Source organism: Nannospalax galili, unplaced genomic scaffold (genome assembly GCF_000622305.1).
Source record: "Nannospalax galili isolate Female #2095 unplaced genomic scaffold, S.galili_v1.0 scaffold2145, whole genome shotgun sequence".
Classification (NCBI taxonomy): Eukaryota; Metazoa; Chordata; class Mammalia; order Rodentia; family Spalacidae; genus Nannospalax; species Nannospalax galili.
Window position 1 is genome coordinate 71,582 of NW_008352375.1, and position 7,684 is coordinate 79,265.

At 40.2% G+C, this 7,684-nt stretch overlaps 1 pseudogene; it reads right to left on the minus strand.

The window, feature by feature from the left end:
* LOC103747051 overlaps positions 1–6,487 on the minus strand; it is a 14,818-nt pseudogene extending 8,331 nt beyond the window's left edge.
* Positions 6,488–7,684: the final 1,197 nt, after the last annotated feature.

Consider the following 7,684-nt stretch of genomic DNA (forward strand, 5'->3'; position numbering starts at 1 on the left):
GCTTTTTTTTTTTTTTCGTATTTTTGAGACAGGATCTTCCTTAGCCCCAGCTGGCTTGAAATCCTTATGTAAATCAGGCTGGCCTTGATCTCACAGAGATCTGCCTGTCTCTGCCCACTAAGTCCTAGGATTGATGGTGTGCATATCCAACACCAGCAAATGTGTATCTTTCTATCCAGAGATTAATGAAGATCATGGATTGTGGGGAGCCGCCTGCCGTCCCTGCAGACGCCATTACAAGATGGCGCTCACATCCGGTTCATGCTGAGCAGTAAATAAGTCAGTACGCATGCCCGAAGTAATTTTCCACCTTCTAGTCTCTGCCTACCTCGTGGCGTGATATGGGCTGATGAGTTTGCGACCAATCAAGAGTTGCCACGTCCAAGACGGGCTTACTAACCTATATAAGGGCTGGGTTTCCGACATTCGGGGTCTTCGCCCTGTAAGCTTATGCTCTCCCTCTCAAGATGCATTAAAGCTTTTCTGCAGAAGGATCCTGAGTGTGCCGCGTCGTTCTTGCTGGTGAGATGATAGCGCGGGACACTGAAAGACAGGGGTTATCAGAGCTACTGTTTTCAGCACCCCTCCCTTTAGCAGAGAATGCAGCCTTGACTTAAAAGTTTAGGCTTATCTCACCCTAGGGCCTGGCACCCTGGTTTCCTACATTTCATAACAAGGGATAAAGGAATTGATCACTGACAAATGTGATATGAGTGGTCCTTTAAAACATTATAATAGGTGAAAGAAATCAATCACAATTCTACACTGTTTGACTCCTTTTCTGTGATGAACCTACAACACAGCAGCTAAAGCCAGGTAACTATTTGCTAAGAATTGTAAGTGGCTTTTCATGAGCCCCCTAGGGGATGAACAAAATATTAAATTAATGGCTGTGGAGCTAAGTTAGGGAAGTGTTTGCTTCACAAACATGAAGATGCAAGTTGTAGCCCTAGCACCCACATAAAATGTTAGGTATGGTGAATGCTTTTAATCCCAGTGCCTGGGAGGTGGAGACAGGAGGATCCCTGGGGCTCACTAGCCAATTGGTTTAAGCCTAATCTGCATGTGTCAGGCCAGTAAAAGCCCTGTCTGAAAAACGAACGTTGATGGTTCCTGTTTATCCACTGCTGTACTCTGGCCTCCTGCAGGCACACGTATGCACATGCACCTGCACAAACACACAAATTAGATATCACTGAGGGTGCACAACTGTGTAAGTCCTAAAACACCTTGCTTTGCTCTGTTGTGCAGTATAATATGATAAGACATTTAAATCAAATACAAATGCTTATTTCTTATTTGTAATTTCCATTCAATATGAGTGAAAGTTGGGATAGCAATCTGTTTAATAGCTTACCAAACTTTCTGAGACTACTCAGAATTTTATTTTACCTTTTATTATTTTAAACCACTTTGTTTCAAAAATCAGTATTTATGGCATTTGTTAGAATGGAGATAGTACCTATTTCAAGTAAGACTGGAACCTCTGAGTTAGTTATAAACTGATGTAATGGTTTGATCTTGTTGCTCCTGTTAGCCACTCATCTCAGTAGTTGCGGGTAGATTTTGTCTTTGCTTTAAACCACACAGCAGGATGAACTCAGTTACAAATCGATCATTTTAAGCCATACTTTCCTAAAATGGAAAGCAGTATTTGTTTCCTGTATATTTTGTTTGACGTGCTTTTATCTCAGTTCAAATTATGAGAGCTACAAATTATAGTCTTCAAAGACATCAGAAAACAAGAGAGTACTGAACATCAGTACAGCAAGAGTGTCTAGTTTCAACCTTTGCCTCTTTATTTCCTAACTTCATGAAATTGGAGAAGTTTCTTTGACATTGAATTTCTTATGTGAAAAAAATTGAGATTAAAAATATAACTGTATTAATTCAACTTGAACCTAAAAATTTACAACCACTTTTGAAAGAGATGTATCCTTGTTCTGGAATGTGTTACTGAATATGTTAAAGCTGTAATGAAATGCTTCCTCTAACCATGCGGTTATTAAATTTAAAAAATGTTAAAAATTTGTTAAAAAAATCCTTTCCCTTGGAGTTGCTTTGAAAAGTAATCAGTATATGGAAGTAAAATAGAATAATGCTTGGTTTAAAATACACATTCAACAAAATACTAGATATACTCAGTACTGTATTGCACTTTAGGAAGCTAAAGTGTGATTTTTCTGCAGTGTTTGTATGTGTGTGTGTGTGTGTGTGTGTGTGTGTGTGTGTGTGTGTGTGTGTGTGTTGTGTTTGTATGAGTGTACATGTGTGCGGAAGTGCATGCAGAGGCCAGTGGTCAATGCCAAGTTTCTTCTTCCATCATTCACCAACTTATTTTTTGAGATAGGGTCTATCAGTGAACCTGCAGCTTGCTCATTGAGCTTGACTGACTGGACATCAGGACACCAAGATCCTTCTGTCTCTGCCTCCCACTGCTGGTATCAGAGGGGTGTGCCCAGGTTTATGTAGGTGTGAGACTTTATCTCATATAGTTATGCTCAGGTGACAAGTACTTTGCGAACTGAACCATCTGCCCAGAGACCTGTCTTAGATTTAAATTCCAATTGGCTTTACTGTCACTATACTTAGGAAATACTAAACCAAAATTCTATAAACTAACATAGGGTTGAAAACTTTTAAGATGATTTTGGACTTATTCAGTGTCATTAAACACAATATGCATCATGACGGTAAACAGCTCACACTGCTCCAGGGATATAACGGTGAAGAAAATAACATGCACATGAGAAAAAGAGTTAGTAGACAAGAGTTTGTCCATAAAACGGTGACTGGAATTTGATTTATGAAAGCACTCATGTGAGAGCTATGAACTGAACTTTGGAATAAGTGCACACAGGAAGTAGTGCTGCAAATTACAATATCGTTTAGGTTTTCAGACACTAGAGTATAATAGCAGATACTAGTGTTGCTTGGTCACATCTCTATGGTACATCCTGTCTCTGTCCTATTTCCTCTTACTCTCCCTTTTCATCTTTTCAGTGTAAGGGCATGGCTGTTTTTGACCTAGACAGGGTCCAGAGTCTTCTTGTCCTTGCAAGGCCACAGGCCTTATACACTTTGCAGCTTCTTGACTGTGTGCAGTTGGTTCCTCCCACATCACTCTGTCTGCAGCACCCAGAGGGGTACTATTTCCACACTCCACTTGCATGCCATCTTCTCATGCCCTTTCTCGCTCTTTTATCTGTTATGTCTATGAATTTATCACCACTCAATGCCAGCTGGTTATATTCCTCCTAGTTTTAAAATGTGAAAATAAATTAAAATGCATGTTTATTGGTAGCCATCTATTCCTATAGAAATTTGAGAGGGAAAGTATCTAAAAATATGAATGTCATAAACTATCTTGAGAAGGAAGTTAATACTTCAGGCATGGAGAAAAAGAACTCAGGCTTAAAAGATTTCTAAATATTGCAAACCCATCAGAAAAACATAATAAATGTGTATTTATAATGAAGAAAGGATTAGCTGGAATTCAATGATGAATATTTCTGAAAATGTCCCATTAAATAAAGGTGCACCTTAAGTCTTACAGTTTGATAGATGACCATAAATGAGTATGTTGCACTCCAGGCTGAATTTGCTGTTCATTATCACGAACATTTAAACCACTGCAGCCTCTGATGCCTGCATACTTCTTACACAGGACCCTATGCTCAGCCTTCACAAAGCTCAGTCATTTATACAGACTCAAGGATGATCTTTCACTTTTACTGCCTATAGAGTTCAGTATCCTTAAATGAGGCCCATAACTCCACATGACATGAACTGGTTCATCTCTGCACAGCCTCTTGTAACTCTATTAATTTAAACAGCTGTCACTGACTGATGAATTGGAAGCCGTTTCAAGATTTTTATTGCACTGCCTTGACATTGTGTTTTAAAATAAGAAAATCATAAATAATCAAAGGAGGAGTATATACCTCTATAGCCTTTTATATTTTGCTTTGAGAATGATTATATCATAGTTTGTTATAACATTTTTGAAATATGATAGAGTTAGCCTTTTCAGTGATTAATATTCTCTCTTTTTTAAACCTTGAATAGACATGTATTTTGTTTCTTAAACTAGTTGATTAAATTATTACCTTAGAAATTTTAAGATTATCTACACATTTGTCTTAGCCTTCACATATTGTAATGAACCTACTCAGACCTTCATCACTTGCTTAGACTTTTTCATTTTTTCTTTCTATTCTAGAAATATCTAGTCACCACAATCTTTATACCTAAATCTTTCTTAATAAATTATCTCCATTTGCATGCCCTTATAAACGTCTTCTTCACCTCATTTTCTTTTTGTAACACCATAGGACATAACAACATTAACAAACTTTCCACCTGTTCTAAGAATTCCCTTCCTGGGGATACTAAGTAATGTTCATCTCCTTTCTAAGGTTCTAGTGTCAAACCAATGTTTGATTACATTAAAGTTCATCCTGGGGAACCAATGAGTTCACTGACTTTACTTACAGAGATAACTGAGGGGTACTGAGGTGTATAGGTGATGTGAGAGTGCTTGCACTGGAAAGCCTTTATCCAGCATGAATGTTGACTTTTTATAATGTCATGGGTCAAGACCTCTCTTCTTAGCCCTCTCAAGATTATTCACTATCGCCCTTCCAAACTCCAGGAGACCATTTGTAATTACGGCAGAATTACATAAAGCTGGATGGGAAGAGTGGCTCCTCAGGTAAGGGTCCAATGATCCAGCTTACTGCTTATTTAATGAAGGAATACAACCATCAACAAACCCCATTGTGTTGCTCTTTTGCCAGTAGGCATAGCTGAAATCATGAAGACAGCAGTTACTTGGCTCAGAAGACTGATGCACAGCATCATCTTATTAAAAGAACATAGAATCCAAATTACACACATAAGATAACATCATTAAGTTAATATTACCTGTGTACACACTGTGCTTTGTAAGTTCCAAGGTAAACCTTATAGAAAACAAAAAAACTGTTAATAATCTCTTTACTTCAAGTAGTTCAGAGAGTGGTCTACCAAATCTTGCTTTAGGTTTTGAAGGAGTGCAAATACTAGGTAGAAGAATCAACTGGTACATGGCAAAGCATTATCAAATTGAAGTTCACAACCTCCAGCATCATCACTTAAGGAAAGCTGTGCTAAAATCCTGCTCAGGCCTTCAATAATCTTTCTTAATAACATTCACAAACAACTTTACCATTTGTTGTGAGAATTTACCAAGAAATTAATATTTTACCTCATATGTGCACAGAGAGAGATGTACTTAAAATTAATTTATATATTTGAGTAATAGGAACCATATTGTAGATAAGGATAAAAGAGATAACATCTTGACCTGAAAAAATATTTTTGTGTTAATAGTTTTAGTTTGTATGAGACTTTACTTATGTCAATATGATACCAAGTGAATTAAAGAAACATAAACTCATGTTGACTGTGTATACACAGCTAATTTTATAAAAGATAGATTTTAGTAACTAAGATTTTGTAATTACTCTTTGTTGAGAATATGGTTTATCATTTTTACTTTTTAATATAATTTAATTAATTAATTTATTTAGAGTCACTCAGGCTTTTATTTTGCACAAAGAACCACTGGGAATCTTGACTGTGACCACCTTGGAGATTACACTGGAGGTATGAGGGCTCCTGACATGTTGGGAAGTGAGATGACAATCAATGATTTGGACTAATCACATGATTACAGAGCTGGGGTTTCCAACAGGGCTCCAGGTAGTCAGGTGTGGCTTCTGACCTCTAGGGAAGTAGTTGCAAGAGAGGGAACTAACTACAGAGACCTGGCAAACACTGGCCTGGCCTTGAGCAGCTTCCATATCAGGGACAGGGTCTAAGCAGGGTCTAAGTGACTGAGGGCTACAGAGATGGCTGAACTGTCCTTTACTTGGCCAGTGGGGTTTCTGAAGGACCTGCTGGCAAACTTGGCCTTGTTGCCTAGTTCTTCCTTGATTCTGAGGATCTGATTGTACTTGGCCAGACACTTCCATAGGCAAGGCACACCAGTCTTAGTCTGCCCAGTGCAGAGTCCTACCACCAGGTCAGCAATGAAGGTATCCTTGGTCTCCCCAGAGTGATGGAACACCATGACACCCCAACCATTAGACTGAGCCAGCTTGCACACCTGCAGAGACTCACTCACAGAGCTGATCTGGTTCACTTTGAGCAGGAGGCAGTTGCAGAACTTCTTACCCACTGCCTTGGCAATCTGCTTTGGGTTGGTTACTGTGAGATTGTTCCCAACGACCTGCATGCCTGCACTAGCTGTGGACTTTTGCCAAGCTTCCCAGTCATCCTGGTCAAAGGGGTCTTCGATGGACACTACAGGATATTCTCTGATGAAGGACTTACACAGGTCAACCAGCTGATCAGGCAAGATGTACCTGTTGGGGTCATCAGGAGACTGGAAGTCCAGGTGGTATTTGCCAGAACTGAAGCACTCTGAGGCAGCTAAATTCATGCCGATGACAACCTAGTCAGTGTAGCCAGCCTTCCCAATTGCATTAGCAGCTCCATGGCTTCTTCATTCTCCATGATGTTGGGAGCAAACCCGCCTTCCTCACCCACATTGGTGGCATCTTTCCTCTATTTCTCCTTGGTGACATTCTTTGGGTTGTGGTAAACCTGTGCTCCAAAGTGCATGACTTCCTGGAAGTTGGAAGCACCTGGGGGAGGAGCATGAACTGCATGGCCAGCTTGTTGCTAATGTAGGAACCACCATTCATCATGTTGAAAGCCGGGACTAGCAGGATGACTTAGGGGTTACCGGCCAGGTCACTCGATGTGTCGCTACAGGGGCATACCCTTCTCTACAACACCAGCTTTGCAGACAGCCAGGGATACTCCCAGGATGGCATTTTCACCAAACTTAGATTTATTTTTAGCCCCATTTCAATCATCAGTTTGTCGATCTTGCTAACCAGAGCAGGTGCAACAGTTTTACTGATGTGTTCAACAGCCTTTGTGACACCCTTCCCCATGTAGCATCTTATCTTTGTCCCAGAGATCCAGGGCCTCATAGATGTCAGTTGAGGCACAACGGGGCACAGCAGCTCAAGAGAGACCTTTTGCGATGTAGAGATCAACCTCAACAGTGGGATTTCCTCAAAAGTCAAAAGGTGGTAGGTCATCTGACCTCTTGATCAAGGAGGCCAAGGAGACCCCACCAGATGGACTTGAACCAGTGTCCAGTCTATAAAGAGGAGGGTCAACATGGAGGAATCATTTCCTCCATGATTCCAAGACAAGCCAACAATGGTTGAGCAGGACCTTTGACTTATCTTCACATAGATGGAACTGGTAAAAGAAAGGAGCCAGGGGCTCCTTCCAAGCCCATGGGACCCCTGAGGAACAGATCCTCAAACGACCTCAAGAGTGAAAACAAATCAGTTTATCTGGTCCAATGGTATGTCCTTAAACACCCAAAAGGGAAGTATAACCAAAGATTAAAGGGGCCAATATAATTTCATAAGAGCATACATATATATAGCTAAAAGTTACTTGATAAACAGCAAAGCCAGATAGGCAATACCTTCAGTTGAGCTGTTGGCCAGGATGGATAAAGGCTCTTCCAGATAGTAACCCAACACACTACTGGAAAAATGAACAGCAGACCCCAATTCTATCCAAAGCAATGCTGACAATGGATTGCCGTAGA